General features: G+C 46.4%; 1 pseudogene across 1 annotated transcript; it reads left to right on the forward strand.

Annotated features, from left to right (window-relative positions):
• Positions 1 to 7657: 7657 nt before the first annotated feature.
• On the forward strand, positions 7658 to 8647 carry LOC311168537 (glyceraldehyde-3-phosphate dehydrogenase-like; annotated as a pseudogene). The gene has a single exon. The product of its transcript is annotated as a glyceraldehyde-3-phosphate dehydrogenase-like (transcript).
• The last annotated feature ends 6891 nt before the right edge of the window (positions 8648 to 15538 follow it).

Genomic DNA, 15538 nt, shown 5'->3' on the forward strand with positions numbered 1-15538 from the left:
CTGAAAACAGTGATGCTTTTCATCAACTATTACCCACTACCATTTAGTTCAAAAGAGCCTTCCAGTTCACCTTGCCCATTTTCTGCCACAAAAGATAAGTATTTCAGGGCCTCCCCGGTGGTGCAGCGGTTGAGCACTGGGTTGCGAAGCTGCCCGCAGCCTCTGCAGCGCCGGTTCGATCCCCGGCTGCTCCCCGGCCACCAGAGGAGAGTCCCACATGGTGAGCAGACCTCTCCAGCCGCCCGCTGCTCCCCTCAGCAGTGTACTTCGGTCCTTCTGCCTGCTCTGCTCCCCGCTCTGGCTCTGGTGGATTCTCTCACCCTCCCGCACTTCTGACTGTACCCAGTGCATGTATAAACAAAACAAACAAACAAATAAAATAAATAAATAAATAATATTTAAAAAAAAATAATAAGTATTTTAAAAAGGAAGCTTAGAGGGAAAGATCTAGGAGAGCCAGAGATGGCAGAAGCCCCATCTTGGAGGCACAGAAAAGAAAGACTTGAGCCAGGCACTTAAAAACGAATTGTCCCATTTTCCACTTTTCCCTCACTGGGCTAGAGGAGAATTCCAAGGAGTCTGTCTTGGTGAGAGCTTTTTAGACCCATGGGGATGCTCTTTAAGTGTGAATAAAACACCTGGAATCAGGATCCTAAAAAGTCTGGTCCCATCACTGTCTTGACATAAGGCAAAATAGCTGCTCCTTTTCCTATTAGAGAAATGACTCAGCTGTGCTGGGGCCAGTGGGGGTTGTGAATAAGAAAAGCAGCAGCAATTGCCTCATGTAGCATCTGTGCACGCTGCACCATGCTGGCTTCTTCCTCTGGACGTGATGAAATGAGAGATGGTCATTCCCATTCCACAGAGGAGGGGCACAGAGGCTCAGAGAAGTGTCAATTGTCCCACCTCACCCAGTAGGTGACAGGCGGTCTGATTTACACCCACATCCGGGTGACACCCAAACTCAGACTCTTGAGTTTTAGCAAGTGAGTTTTAGCGTTCTACTTCAGTGATGAGCAAAGTAATGATTAACATTCAATGAGGGCTGTTATTTCCCAGCCACTGTGTTAATGCCATTATTTAACATGACATGTCACCATCATTCCAACCCTATAAAACAGCTAAAATTGCCCCGTCTCACTGCCAAAGAAGCTGAGGTTAAACAATTTGCCCAGATAGCAAAGATGGGCTTTAAGCCAGACACCCAGACACCAAAGACCATAACCTTTTTTTTTAAGATTTATTTATTTATGCATACAAGAACTGGGGTACAGGCCAGAGGTGTGGGGGGTGAGAAGATTCACCAGAGACAGAGTGGGGAGCAGAACAGGCAGACTGACTGAAATACACTGCTGAGGGGAGCAGCGGGCAAGTCAGGAGAGGTCTGCTGCACCATGTGGGTAGCTCCCTGGCCGGCTGGGGATTGAACTTGTGCCGCAGAGGTCGCGGAGTGCTTCATAGGTTGCGTCTTAACCCCTTGCACCACCAGGGAGGCCCCTCAAGTACTGCTTTTGCACCACAATCTCCAGAGGTTCTGGAATGTACATTATGACAAATTCCTGGGTGATTATTATGCACAGCTACAGTTTGAGGATCACTGAATTAAAAGATACTCACTTAGCACTGCAAAGACCATAATCTTAACTGCTGCACCTAGCAAGCTTATTTTAGTCCAACCCCCCAACTAAGTAAAATCTTGTTACCGCTCAGTGTATTAAGAGGGATGAAAATAGAGGGGATTTTAGCTACAATCCAGGCTGTTGACAGATCCAGAAATCACCCTTTGAGTGACTGAGGGGAGAATGTTTTCAGAGCGACAGGCCAGCCCCCAGAGCCCCTGGGCACTGGTGCTCTCAGAGTGCACAGGGCAATTTTAACCATCCAGGAAGAAGAGCTGCCCCCCGACCTCCTCCTGCCAGAACGGCGCCCTGACCCTCTCCACACAGGGCCTGGAAAATGTTTCTGGCATCTTGCAGAGATGGGCAACTGGAGAGACAAGCAGGGAGGAAGGAGAGGAGAGAGGGCGAACCGGCGTCTGAGTGTGTGAAATGCAGAGAGAGGCCGGGCGAATGAAAGAACATATTTCCACAAATGGAACCAAGACACATTTCACAACCTCTCTTGGCCTTGGGGAGGATTAACTGTTCAAGGACGTGACCGTGGGTACCACGCTCTGCCTATGAGCGCTCCTCGGGCGACAGGCAGATGTGCCTTGCAGATGTGCCAGGCAGTGTCCTCACTGAAGGGCTGGTTATCTGGTCACCTGAGTGGCAACCACCCAGTTCCCAGAGTCCCAGGGCAGGATGCAGCAGCAGCAGCAGCGCCTGGAGGGGCACGGGTTGGACACATTTTCTCAGTCACGTGGGATATATGTGCCTCTTCAAGCAACTGGCCTGTGTGCTTCCACAAATGTCAATATGGGGAAAGAAAAGGGGGGGAAGCTGTGAAACTCTTGCAGATGAGAGGAGATTAAGAGACAGGACTGGGGTGGGGGCGGGGACAGCAACGCAAGCTCCTCCATTGCATTTGGCACTCGGAGCAAATTGCCACAAAAGACATGATTGTGGCAGCGGGTGGAACTTGACCATGGAGAGCAGGCCGGACAACAATGTTTTATACCAAAGTTAAATTTGAACTTGATCATTATACTGCAAGCCTGAATACACAAGGGGACAATAGTCAGATCCCCATCCACCTATAAAAATAGAACTTTGCCCAAAACCTACAGCAACCTGCCCAGGAAACCAGCTCCTGACCCACAGCAAGCCGCCCAGGAAGGCAGCCGCGCAGAAATCAGATTTCTAGGAAGTCCACTTGCTGTCTCTAGTGAGAAGGTAGGAAGCTAAGCAATAACTTCCGTAACAATTGACCCCAAATAGCCAGGGCTGGATTAATAAGGGTTTGCTTCTCTAATTTTTGTTTTCATGGGTTTTTTTAAAAGATTTATTTATTTATTTTTATACAAGCACTGGGTACAGTCTGAAGCACGGGAGGGTGAGAGAATTCACCAGAGCCAGAGCGGGGAGCAGAGCAGGCAGATGGACCGAGGACACTGCTGAGGGGAGCAGCGGGCGAGGCAGGAGAGGTCTGCTGCGCCATTGGGTATCTCCCTGGCCGGTGGGGAAACGAACCAGCGCTGCAGAGGCTGCGGACAGCTTCGCAGCGTGGCACTCAACTGCCGCGCCACCCACCGGGGAGGCCCTTCTCTAATTTTTGTTTCTGCTTGCAACTTAGGACCAACCCAAGAAAGTCAAACATGCACCCATCCTAAGCAAACGGGATCATCCCCTCTTCTAGTTCACTGGCCTCCCCAGGCCCACAGTCTCCAGCCAGGACACACCTAAAGCCCTCGTCCCTTCCACTATAAAGCTCTCCTGCTCCTCTGCCTGTCTTCACACCTCTGCTAAAATGCACGTGCCCATGGCTGAGTCCCGTGCTGCAGCAAGCTCAGAATAAATAACCTTTGCTTTGCTCATTGGATAGGGTTTTGCTTACTTCCACAGTTCTATGGTTATGCGAGAAAATGTCCTTGTTCATAGGAGATAGATACGGAAATGTTTAGAAAAACAGATTCATGTACATCTAGAGGGAGGGAGGGAGGGATAAGGCAAATGCCCTGACAAGTTAACCATGAACTTGTCAAGAACCATTAACTTGAGGGGATGATCCTAATTGCTGAGGGATGGGGTACATAATTGACTTTCTTGGGCTGGTCCTAAGTTGCAAGCAAGAACAAAAATTAGACCTGGTTTAATAGTAGGACTTTTTTTTTTTTTAGTATTCTTGCAAGTCTTTTGTAAGTTTTCAAACTTTTGTCAGTTTGAAATTATTTCAAAATAAAGCGATGTCACCCCAGCTGACTGCTTACACCTTGATGAAGCTGACACACCTGTTCACCTAAGAATTCAGGTGAAGGACTCATGTCTTGTGGGTGTCACTGTATCTATCTGTTCCTTATAGAGAACCACAAATGCAAAAGTGGGGGGCTCTCTCAGCCTGACCCTCCAAAAAGGATCACTCAGTTTCTACCTCCAGCACTTTCCTAACCCTGCATAGAGAATCAGGGTGATCTTGAACTCCCTTCTGCCCTGGGCGAAGGGGCACAGAAGAAACAGGGTGCTGCTCTCATTATCAGCCCTCACATGTGCGCTGGGCCTCGTGATGCAAATGGGATTGTGAGGATGTTTGGAGAGCAGCCATCAGTTTCTTAAGGCTAAGCTGAGTTCTTGGAACTGGCTGCGCTTAACTATTGCATTCCAAAGCTGCTGTATATGACTATGCCCTAACCTTGCCTTCTTACACTTCCCTCTTCCTTGCAACTTATTGGGGCACCCGCTTATTTTTTAAGCCTCTCTTATCCCTTCACAAAGTGGTTCTTAACCTTGACTGTACACTGGAATGAATCATCTGAGGAGCTTTAAAAAAACACTGATGCCAGGTCCTGCATCCAGAGACTCCTATTAAATTGTTCCAAGGTGCAGCTGCGACTTGGGGTTTGGGTTTTCTGTTTTTGATTTTTTAAGCTCCCTGGAAGATTCTAATTTGCAGCCATGACTGAGAACCACTGCATTCATGCACTGTCAAATACATTTACAAAGCTCTTATCTCCCAGATTTTTTTATCTTTTGAATTACTCTGGGGAGACTTCTGACTGTTTCCTCAGACTTCACTAAAGCTCCCACATAAAGGGAATTTCCCTGAGATAGTTAGCATTCACTCGGCCTTTACAAAAGTGACTTATTTGACGAGCTGTTCCCAACAACAAAGAAAGGAAAGAGGAGACCTGTAAAAGCCAGCTCTGGTCAGTAACATTCAGAAGTAATCAGCAGAACTGCCCGTGAATAAACTCATCCAGCTTCTATTTACAATGGCATTCCTTGTGACTCCTCAGACTGCTACCTAGCAGAAGACAACAAATCGTCCATCCAGATGTAGTTATAAGATGCTCAAAATACACTGGGCAGGGAGATGATGAAATGACACCAGATTTACAGCAACAGGTGCAGCCTCTCCGAGCCGGCGGATACGTGGTCATCTGACCTCTCGGTCACACACAAAAAAGAACAAGGAGGCCCAGCACCAAGAAGTCTGGTGAAAGATTTGTGGCTTGGATTCAAGATGGAGAACAGGGAGGGGTGGGGGGGGGGTGGCCCAGGAGATGCTGGAAAAACATGCACTCAATGCAGACAGTCATTAGAATCACGAAGGAGACTTCTAAAACCTTCTTGTCTGTTTCCAGTCCTCAGCTTGGTCAATGAAATGCATATCTTCAGGCCGGTCCCAGGTATTGGTCTTTTTAAAAACTTACCCAAATTGGCTCATGTGCTGCCAGCTGGACTTGGAATATCAGCCCCACATGGAGTCCTCCCATCCTACCAGCCCCGCAGGACGCTGAGGTCCCCACATCCTCTGAACCAGGTTAAGGAGCCACATCACTTCCCTGAAGTCCGTCTCCTTAACACTGCCTCCTTCTTTCCCTCATTACACACTCACACACACACACACACACACTCACTCTCACACATTCATGCATACTCTCACACACAGACCCACAGAGCAAAGGTCCCAGCTAGCCTATCTGAGTTATTAGTTTCTTGCATATGAGTTCTCTTCCTAGTCACGCTGTTTCTGGGCAGAAGTACCTCTTCTTGAACTGTGGAGGCCACACAAGATCTAGCAGACTCAGTTCAATAAGATGTCAGTGTTGAATGGCTGAAGGCGTGGTTGATCCATTCAGCCAAAACTATCAGCAGACACTTAAGCTCGCTGATCTCAAGACTTGCTATCCTGAAACAGTCAAAGAGCCACTGAATATTATTTGCCATGGCCTGGGTTTGCGTCCAGGTTCCAACACTTAAACGAGTTATGGGACCTTAAGCAAGTGCATCAAACTTTTCTCTAAATCTTACTTTCTGTATCAAGCAAACGACAGGAATATTAACACCGACCTCACAGGGTTATCAGAGAGCACAAAGCTGAGCATGCGTAACATCTTTGTAAACAGTGACAGTGGTCAGCAAACATGGCCTCCAGGTGGCTCAGGGCCCATCACCCACTTGACCAGAGTCCTGTCTGGACCCTGAAGTTCCATTTCTGACTATTATCACTTGAAGTGACCCCCCCATGAAGTGGTGATCCAAGGCTAGTCTGTTTCATTTTTCCCTTACAACGGGATAGGGAGCAGGTGGCAAAAATTTTGAGACCAAGTCTAGCAATCAGAGATGCCCATCAGCCACAGAAGTCTTGAGCATGAGCGATGTCAGAATCACCTGTAGGACTTGCTGAAAAGACAAGGGGTGGGCTCCAGTCCCACCAACTGACTCCAGGGGTCTAGACTCCATCTGTGATTCTTCCTAACAACAGCCCAGGGGATGCTGACACAGGTCTTAGGGGTGTGTTTCCTGGAGAAGGGATCTCACAGGATGATCAGAGACTGAGAGCTCTAAGTAGCAGCATGGAGGTGGAGGAAGGATGTGGCTTCTGCCATCAGACATACTATCTTTAAGGTTGAACCAGCTGCTTCACCTGTTAGTATTAGTTTCATCCTTTGTAAAACAAGACTAACATTACCCATCTCACCAGATTATTATGAAAAGTAAATGCAAAAATACCTGTGCTGTGCAAGCATCCCGGGCCAGGCAGGGTCACGGTTGATCAGGGCAAACAGAGAATCTTGGAACTCTTGGTAGATTTGACAGGTCTTTATGCTGAAGTGGGGAACCAGATACAGGCTGACTACAAGGCAGGCAGGCAAGCAGGCGAGCAGGCGAGCAGGCGAGCAGGGAGGCTGGGAGGCAAGGAGGCAGGCAGGGAGGGAGGCAGGCAGGGAGGGAGGCTGGGAGGCAGAAAGCAACTGAATTTCCCAGCCCCTGTGATCTCTGCATGCCCTCTCTCGCTTCTCTCCTCTTTTCTCCTCTCTCATGATGATCTCCTGGCCCAGATGTCCTTATTTATATATATGCTCACACCCCGTGTTCTCCAACTGCTCAGCCCGGGTGTTCCCAGGCATGCTGTAAAGGCAGGACAGGACACAGTGCAGGTTTTCTGATCCCATGCAGACCGGATAAAGGAGTCAGAGTCCTTAGTGGGTTTTTTGCAGGTCTTTTATTGGGGTTCACCAGGCATATGGCAGGCAGGGGTGCTGGAGGCCTGCCAGCCTCCCAGCCCCCAGCAAGTCTTCACTCTATCTGAGCTCTCTGGAGTTCGTTCTGCTGCTTCTCGGCTTCTCTTTCGGCTTCGGCTTCTACTGCTGCTGCTGGCATCCCTGTGATGCCGCCCTTAAAAAGCACAGTCTTTGCTCAGCTGAATCCCATCTACCTATGCCCACACCCTACTCCAGGTGCCCGCCATCAGGCATGCATTCAGGACAAGGATCCATCATCTATCCTGATGGCGGAAGGGCAGAAAAGCCTGACATTTTCTTTACCCTACACATGTCCCACACTCATGCTCCCAAGCGCTTTTGTAGTAACACATCATCACATGTGGGCAATGAAACCTAAGAGCAAAACAGGCTGCAGGTGGAGGCTGCAGAGGCTCGTGGTAGGAAGGTCAAAAAGAGCCCAAGCCCCTCCATTGTCCTTACAATCTGTAAAGCTCTCTGCTCCTCTGCTCTCGCGCAGGGCCAGTGCATCCTCAAGCACCATGGTAAAAGGTTGGAATAAATGGATTTGGCTAGATTGGGTGCCTGGTCACCAGAGCTGCTTTTAACTCTGTCAAAGTGGATCCTGTGGCCATTAATGACCCATCAATGACCCATTCATTTATCTCAACTACATGGTCTACATGTCCCAGTGTGAGTCCACCCATGGCAAGTTCAATGGCACAGTCAAGGTGGAGAACAAGAAGCTTGTCATTAACAGGAAGGTCATCTTCATTCCCCAGGAGTGAGATCCCACCACATCAAATGGGATGATGCTGGTGCTGAATATGTTGTAGAGTCCACTGGCATCTTCACTCCCTTGGAGAAGACGTGGCCTCACCTGCAGGGTGGGCCAAGACGGTCATCATCTCCGCTCCTTCTACTGGCGCCTCATTGTTTGTGATGGGCATAAACCATGAGAAGTATAACAACTCCTTCAAGCAATGCCTCCTGCACCACCAACTGTGTGACCCCCCTCCAGCCAAAGTCATCCATGACAACTTTAGCATCATGGAGGAACTCATGACCACAGTCCATGCCATCACTGCCACCCAGAAAACTGTGGGCAGCCCTCGGGGAAGCTGTGGCGTGATGGCCAAGGGCCTGCCCAGAACATCATCCCCACTTCTACTGGTGCCACCAAGGCTGTGGGCAAAGTCATCCCCGAGCTGAAAGGGAAGCTGCCTGGCATGGCCTTCCATGTCCCCACCCCCAACATGTAGGTTGTGGATCTAACCTGCCGCCTGAAAAAAGCTGCCAAATACAATGACATCAAGAAAGTGCTGGAGCAGGCATCACAGGATGCCCTCAAGGGAATCCTGGGCTACACTGAGAGCCAGGTGGTCTCCTGCGATATTAACAGTGACACCCACTCCCCCATCTTTGATGTTGAGCTGGCAGTGCCCTAATGACCGCTTTGTCAAGCTCACTTCCTGGTGTGACAAAGAATTTGGCTGCAGCAACAGGGTGGTGGACCTCACGGTCCACATGGTCTCCAAGGAGTAAAAACCTCCTGGATCACCAGCCCCAGCAAGAGCACAAGAGGGAGAGAGGTGCCCTCAGCTGCTGGGGAGTCCTTCCCCCACTTATGTACACTGAGAATCTCCAGACCTGTTCCATCCCAGAGCCCCTGGAGAAGGGGGTGGGCTTAGGGAGCCCTTATCATGTGCCAAGCCCTTGATGGCTTTATCATATGCCATCAATAAAGTTCCATGTACCCAGTCAAAAAACAAAAAGACAAACTGTAAAGCACCCAGTGTGGTCCGCAGCCCACTAGCCTCTGTGCTTGTTTACTCATCATGGACTGAAGGGCACATCACAAAAGCAACTCAGTTTTCTGGCCCAGGATAGCAAGAGATGATGACGTCCTTGGCCAAGATGGCATAATTTATTGGAATGAATAGACTGGGAACCTATGTAGGGGTCACAGCCCTAACTGAGTTACAACAGAGCAACCAAATCCTTCTGCAAAGAAGGAGAAGCCTGGAGGCTGGTCTGTGCCTGACCCAGTGTTCCCGAGCAAGGCCCGGAGAGTTCCTTGACTTCGTGTGCTGCTCACCGCCAGCCCTACGGGAGCTCCTCCTCCAGAGAAAGGCTTTGTGTCCCAACCCCTTGTTGCCTCCCTAAGCAACGTTAACACAGATGATCTTCCAAAACATACAGGATTCCACAATGTTCTTAGGCTCCTGGTCCTGTCTCTTCTCTGGGTTAGTCCCTGGAAGCACCTGGCAGCTCCAGGTCTCTGCTTTCATTCCTGAGTGACTCTTTTGGGTGGGGCATGGCGTCCCCCTCTGCACACCAGCCCCTCTCTCAGTCAGGAAGCCTTCTAGTCAGACTACTGGCCCTTCCGGTGCCGATTGTCTCAAGTGGGTGACTTGTACCTTTCGGAGCCCAGGCCAAGGCAACACTCAGCTTCTTGGGTCATGAACTCTAGGGACTTTCCCACACTCAAAAGGATGTGGACAATGAGTCAGCCATATTTACCAAGTCTCCACAACCCAACACACGAGTGTCACTCATATTTGCCCAACCACACCTGTGTGGAGAGCAGTTCAGGGTCCCAATGACAGCATCAACAGCGGGAGAGGGGAAATTGTGACCCCTGTAATGCTACCACCTCCACCCAGCTCTTTTGCAGGCTCTCCCCAAGAAGATGCCCACATGGGCTGAAGATGTCATTTTCTGGGTCCTGCTATGCCACCTGTCTCCTGCCTTAGCAATGGCCTGGGAACTCCTGCTCCATCTGGACGCAGGCTGGCCTGGCCCAGTGCTGGGCCCTCACGTGTCGCCCCTCAGGTCCATCATGTCTTCTCACCATCTCCTCCATTCTGAGTTCTGGCCACAGAATGCTACAGCCTCCACGCTCAACAACCTTCACAGAAACAGATTCTACTCTGTCATAGGACTGCCTCCTGCCCCCCAGGCCAGAGAGCCAAGAGAGCGATATGGCTCTTGAGCCACACTTCCTGCTGAGCCCAAAATTCTCTTTTGTTCCAACACAGACTTGTGGCCGCTGGGCCAATGGCTGGGGTACCTCAAGCTCCACTATCTCTCTTTCCCACAGGGTCCATGTCTGCTGCAACATTGCTTAGTACTGGAGACTTTTTAAACTTCCTACCTAGACAGGAAGTGACCCCAGAGGGCAGGTGGTCTGGGGCTCAGAGGGCAGGTCATCCGGGGTCCATAGGCTAAATTTAAGAACTGTTGCCACCCAAGAAGAATATCAAAGATAGAGACCAAAGTATCACTTCTAGGGCTCAGTTCTGAATCTAAAGATGCTAAGAATGAGCTGAAATGGCAGCCTGGCTCTGTCAGTGGCAGAGAAATTAATTAAGTTTCAAAACTGTGAGGAAATACCTGGTATCCATCCATCCCTTTGAAATTAAGTGTTTTCTTTCTTGTAAACTAGGATTCAGAGACTGGATCTTCCAAAACAATTGTCCTTAACATTTCATTTCCCTTTGTGAGCTTGGAAAGGAACAAATATATCTTACTTGGCTGGATTTGACCTTCTCTGCGGTAGACATGCTCCCCCGACTCCACCAGCAGGGATGAGTCACTAAGAACATTTTAATCAGACCACCACCATTCACAGACAATTCAAGGAGATAAAACACATGTGAGTGTAGACTTGTAAAGCCAGTTCTTAAATAAAATAAAATGGGCCATTTGCTTACTCAAGGACTCCCAGAATTAGCCTAATGAAAAGGTGGGGGTCACCCTACAACAGCCAATTGTGTGATTTGAGGGAAGCAAAAGGGTCCTCCTGACTTTAGCTCAAAATAGCTCCAACACAAGTTTAGCAATTGCTATGAAAATGACTACCTTGGAATATGGCATGTCTCCAGAAGGTTCTGTCAGGCCCTGGGGAAGACCTATCTGCAATCACCAATTTCCCTTTCTCTACTCGCGCTACTCTGAGTTGCAGGTAACTGCTTCCAGATGTAGGGGAGGCAGCCCAAATCCCTCCCCAAAAAGGTGAATCAGGATTGACCCAAGCAGCCAGGAGTTCCCAAGATTGGTTGAGCGACATGGCACCATTCTGACCAATCAGATACAAGGAGAAGTCTGTGGGGAGAGGGGTGGCTTATGGAAAATGTCCCTTTGTTCTTAAAAAAATACACACACAGAGCATGATCCTGAAGGGATCATGCTCAGTGAAATAAGCCAAAAAGAAAAAGAAAAATACCGGATGGTCTCACTCATAGCAGGAATCTAGAAAACTTAAATAAGGGACCAGGAAAATGAATATAAGAAAGTGAAAATCAAAATCAACAAAAAACTATGAACCAGAGACACTTTTAGGGGGGCAGGGGCGGGAGGAGAGGGATTGGGGTCACAATGGGGGGGCTGCAATTGTATGGGGAATATAACAATAAAATGTTATATAAATAAAAAAAATAAATAAATAAAAAAGAATAGATTTTATGCTTGTATGAATTATAGACTTGATAGGATGAAAACAGGCCTTTGATACAAATGGTATGCTAATGGAACTTTTAATTCAGTCAATCAGACAACATTAATTAAGCTCAGGTAGGTAAATGGTGGTATGATAGGCTATTCAACTGATTCCTCTACTTGAAATATTTGTGGCCCAAAATAGATAAAGCTTCTTTGGAAAACATAAAAACCAGTAGAAAGAATTGACAAGCTGAGCAACAAATGCGTGGATTAACATTAGAAACTATTAGGTTGGTCCATGTTGATTATTGAATGAAGAGGAATTTCATATTTAGACATCAACAATCTTTATAGGTAGTCTTCATAACATTGTTTCCTTCCTAAAGGAAGAGAGTTTGAGATCTTAGTGGAGGAAAACTCTATAAATATACAATTATATTGAAAATTTGAAATCTTTGTAACAGGAGACATATTTGAGTTTGTGGGATTAAGTTTTAGAAAAAAAAAAAATACACACACAAAGAAGAGATGTCAGCATCTCTGCCTCTGCTGGTGTATATGGATGTGTTTTCTGAAAGTTGTGGCCATCTCATGATCTGCATGCTAGTTTGATTGAGTGACGTGCACTTAGAGTGGCAAAGTTAAAAAACAGAAGAAATCTGGGTATGTGAAAGCACTATGGAATTATAGAATTAGCCAATCCAGAAGTGGCCCTTCTTTAGGACTTTTGCTATATGAGTTAATGAGTACCCTTAATTTTCAAGGGCATCTTAAATTGGAGTTTCTAGCATTTGTAGCCAAAAACATCTTAACTGATACAGAAGTCTGCAATCTGGATTATGCAATGGTCCAACTGCCTTCTCTTCATCCCCAGGGACCTCATAAAAGAGCTTATTCAATGTCTAATTTTTGACTTTTGTTCACAGCCTCCTTCTAGAAATTCTACTCGACTTTCACAACACTAAAATCTCCACGTTCTCCTCCCTAGATGACCAAATCTTCTCTGTTTCCTTCCCCAAACTATTTGCAAAAAAATTCTGTACCTGTCCAGCAGATGTATCGTATTTTACCTACATGGTGTTTGTATTTTTTTATTTTTTAATTTATTCCCAATATTTAATATTGAGAAATTTCACACATACATAAAGTTTTTGTCTTCCTTAAGAAGACTGGACAACCCTGGTCTGGCATTCCCACATTGCCAGTCCAGCAAATAGACAAAAGAATGAGCCAGAAACCAGGTGAGAAATGTGGTTTTGATGAGGAATGAATTGTGTCAAAGGCTATAATAGGTCAAGAGGAAGTGACCTTGAAGAGTATTCTAAGATCAAAGACATTCAAAAATATTGGAGCAGTTCCAAGACAAGAAAAGTGGGGGAAACTTCGCCTTACTAGCAAAGTTGTAGATTCACATAACAAAACCCAACAATTCCATTTCTAATATCTATCAGAGAGAAAGTCTAGCACATATATCATAAAAGAAGAACATTCATAGTAGCCTCAAATTAAAAACAACTCAATGTCCATCCACAACAGAATAGATAATGAAGTGGGATATATTGATACAATGCAAACATGCAGCAATGCAAATTAATAACATAACAAGAAAATTAATAAGAGATAACAAGTGGATAATACCACAAACATAATGTTGAGCTTTCAAAAGAAATCAGACACAAAAGAATACATACACTATTATTCAACTCAAAAAATTTAAAAACAGAAAAAAATTAAGTATTACTTAAAGGATGCATGATGAAGAGATAAAACTCAGGCAGAAAATAATCAGCTCATGAATAATAATCATACTAGGACTATTCTTGTTGTGAATGCAAAGGGTGGCTCTGGGATGCTGGCAATGTTGCATCTCTTGACCTCGACCTTGATTACATGGAGGTCTGTTTTATAATTATTATTTAAATTATACACAGATGACGACTGATAGATTTTTTTAAGAATTAGTTATATTATCTATACCTTACATTTAAAAAAGAACTGAGAAAAAGCTATTAAAAACTGTCTTAAATGTGTTACAAGTAACCACATCCTAAGGCACTGGATCTTCCAAATGGTCCACTCTCGGAAGTCACCTTCTTATAAGGCGTCTGGAACAAGTCAAGCTAAACTAACCCAGCCTCATCCCTTCATTTCTTCATAGCACTCCTCACTCCATCACGTTCATTCATGTTTACTCTACCTTCCCCATAGAAGAAAAAGGAGAATAAGAACTAAAAAAGAGAAGTCAGCAAAGACAAACAACTATTTCTATGATTTTTGTTCCTGTATCAGGAGGCAAACAAGGAGTCAAAAGAGCTGCTTATCTTCTCTTTTTTTTTAATTTTTTATTTTTTAAAGATGTATTTATTTATGCATACAAGAACTGGGGTACAGGCCAGAGGTACAGGGGGTGAGAAGATTCACCAGAGTCAGAATGGAGAACAGAACAGGCAGATTGACTGAAATACACTGCTGAGGGGAGCAGCGGGCGAGACAGCAGAGGTCTGCTGTGCCATGTGGGTTGCTCCCTGGGCGGCCGGGGATCGAACTTGTGCTGCAGAGGCTGTGGATTGCTTTATAGTATGGTGCTTAACCACTTGCACCACCAGGGAGACCCCCCCTCTTCTCCTTTTTAAAGAAGACCTATGACTCAGTAAACCTATATGATGGCAGGAATCTTTCAGAAGGCAGGGCAAGCATGATGATGCAGAGGGACAAGAGAAGAGTTGGAAAGGCTGAGTGCCGGGGAAGGTGATGGGAAAGGATTCAGCAGGGAGTTCAAGGCCGAGAAGCAAGGACCACAGAGGAAGAAAGGCAGAGCAGATGGGAACACCTGCTGGGAGGTTCATAGGTTTGACAGTGCAAAGACCAAGAAGTTCTCTTCTAGTTGTTTCTATTTTCTTAATGTGAGTGAGGGTGAAGGAGGGAGTGTTAGTGACTGGAGAAGAGAAAGCAATAACCCTGTGGGAGAATGGGAGGCAAATTGACCAGAGAAATTTGGTGGAATAACTACAAAGGACTGAAAACCCTTTTAACAGTCAGGGTTTCCAATTTAAAGAAAGGTTGGTCACCCTCCCTGAGTGCCTTCCCTAGCCTTGTTTGGTTACTTGGTACAGATAAAGAAGTGTTGAAATTTTTTCAGCTAAATATAACAGAGAGAAAAGGGATTCGGGGGTGCCTGACCCAGCAGACCATGGGTCGTAGCTGGGCAAGGAAGGAAGCACAAACAGCCAAGTTCACACTGGTTATAATCACCTTTTGCAACTAGCAATGAAAATATTGCTCTCGTTTGTGTTTTAAAATTATCACAACAGAATCTACCCCAATAAGACATAGTATTTTAGATGCTTTTAAAGTTTATTCTTCCAATGTCTATAAAGATATGAAACTTAGGGAACTGGATTTTTTTAATCTGTCATGATAGGCTCCTGGGTTATTGACAGAATAAATCATCAGAAAGCCTGAGAACCTGGCAAGTGCCCAAATTATACTAAAAAAATTCCCCTAGAAAACAAGGGAGACTCTGGGATACACACACACACACACATATATATGTATATACTACGAGGACTATGGCTTAGTTAAAGGCTCTCATTCTAGGAAAATATCCTCAAGTTTCAACTATTCACTTTCCCAGAATTCTTGCTGAGGAACCAAAATGTCAGATCCCAAAAGACACACACCACACTTCCCAGTAAAACTCTCCTCCCCAACGTTCACTGCCACTCTGTGAACAAGCCAATCCAACACAACTGAATAATGCTGAGGTGGGACTCCCCTTGATCTGGTGTCAAAGCAATGAGCAATCTCCCCCATGTACTGGGTTTCTGCTCAGCCCCAGTGGGGAGATACCCCGTTGAGTGTTACAGAGCACAGAGGACAGGACGACACCCGGAGACCTGAAAGTGCACCTGCCCCTCCACCCACAGAAAGACTACACACTCCCAGGCAGATCTCTGGGCCTCCCTGGACCCCGAACTCCCATCTGTCAAGTGA

Source organism: Talpa europaea (genome assembly GCF_964194135.1).
Source record: "Talpa europaea genome assembly, chromosome: 3".
In the NCBI taxonomy this organism is placed as follows: domain Eukaryota; kingdom Metazoa; phylum Chordata; class Mammalia; order Eulipotyphla; family Talpidae; genus Talpa; species Talpa europaea.